We start from the raw sequence: 1,802 nt of genomic DNA, 5'->3' as shown, positions 1-1,802 counted from the left end.
GTGCTGAGAGCCAGGGACGCGCGCGCGGGTGGGAGGGGGTGGGGGAGGGGCGGGGACGCGGGGTCCGGGGGCGCGCATGGGGTCAGGCGGGCGCACAGGGTCGGGACGCGCGCACACAGGGTCCGGGGTCGCGCGTATGGGTTGGGGTGGATGCACGCGCAGGATCCCCGGGGCGGGAGGCCGCTAGTCCTCGCGTGTGGGACCCTCAGTCAGGCCGGAGGGGGCAGGGAGGGGGCCGGGAGGGGTCGGGAGGGGCCGGGAGAGGCAGGGAGGACCCCTCCCGGAGCGGCAAGGGCGCCAGCCGCCCCCCTTCCTCACCGGCCTCTCTGACGCCCTCCTTCCCAGGTCAGCGTCCGACCCCTTCCCACGTGTTCCGAGCTGCGTTTCCAGAATTCCTTGGGATGCTACTTCATTTGATTTCACTTCTTCCTTTTTTTTTTTTTTTGTTTATTCATTTATTTTGAGAGGAACAGGGACAGTGCGAGCAGGGGAGGGGCAGAGAGAGAGACAGAGAGAGAGAGAGAGAGAGAGAGAGAGAGAGAGAGAGAGAATCCCAAGCAGGTTCCGCACTGTCAGCCCAGAGCCCACGCGGGGATCGAACCCACGGACCGTGCGATCATGACCTGAGCCATGGCCGGACGCTTAGCTGACAGCCCCCAGGTGCCCCCGAAATGCACGCACCTTAATGTGTGTGCGCAGGATTGCAGGTGTTCTTACCAGCATTGCGCAGATGTCCCCCGCAAGGTTCCCTTGCGCCTCGTCACCGTCCGTGCCCGTCTTGGGAATGTGTCACCGCGGATCAGGCCTGCCAGGTCTCGAGCCCAGAGCCGGGACCGCGCGGAGGGCGGGCGGGTTGGCGGTGCTGAGCCCCTGCCGCCGCGGGAGCGCGCAGCCCCCGCGTCGGTCCCCCTTGCACATTCGCTCCGGTCTCTTTGAGGTTTGTCCCTCTCTCTCTGTAAGAGGATCTTTCAGGGTTTCATGGATCCGCCACCGTCACGCAGTGGCCTGAGTCGTCCTGGGCTCGGATCCAAAGGCAGACCATCAGCTGAGCGAGTCCTGGGAGGAGGGAGCATGAGGCTGGAAGATGGGTTGTTGCCCAGGGCGTTGCTTCCAGCGACATTGTTTATTGGGGGGTGGGGGCGTGGGAGAGCTTGGCTGTCACACAGGCAAGGAGGGGGCCCCAGCTTCCCACGGGTCCTCGGGAAACAAACGTGTGTCCCTGGACATCAGTAACGGGAAATTGGAAGTGAAGGGTCCGCTGTTTACACGCCTCCGGTGCCCCCTGGGGGTCCTGCACGACTTGTAGGACCGAGTGCTTGATGTCTGCTGGTGACTGTCACAGTCCTCTCGCTGAGCCCCACTGGGGAGCATGGGGAAGTGCGGGGGACCAGCCCACACACCAGAGTCCAAGGGTCCCTGAGTAGGGGGTTGGTGTCGGCAAAATATCTCTAAGAAAGAACACAGACAACATGAATGGTGGAAGAGACCACACTTTACTGTGAAACTCGGTGTCTTATATACCACAGGTGATTACATCTTTCTTTTAATGATTACATTGTTTGTTACTTCCAGAAAAATTATTATTTCCAAGGTAGCAAAAACCGAAAATCAAAATAGAAACGAGGTACAACACAGAAGATCAAAAAACATAATTCATCACTCAAAATACATCAGCAGGGGTTTGTTTTAAGTACATAGTGATATTATTAACCGAACCTTATGACAAGGCTATTTTTTCTTAAAGGCTTAAACAATAGTCTGTGAGTAAGGTGCCCGTAACTAGGGAGGAAGTTTCAATCAGA

The sequence above is a fragment of the Suricata suricatta genome, chromosome 17, assembly GCF_006229205.1.
Source record: "Suricata suricatta isolate VVHF042 chromosome 17, meerkat_22Aug2017_6uvM2_HiC, whole genome shotgun sequence".
NCBI lineage: Eukaryota > Metazoa > Chordata > Mammalia > Carnivora > Herpestidae > Suricata > Suricata suricatta.
This window is presented reverse-complemented; position numbering follows the sequence as displayed.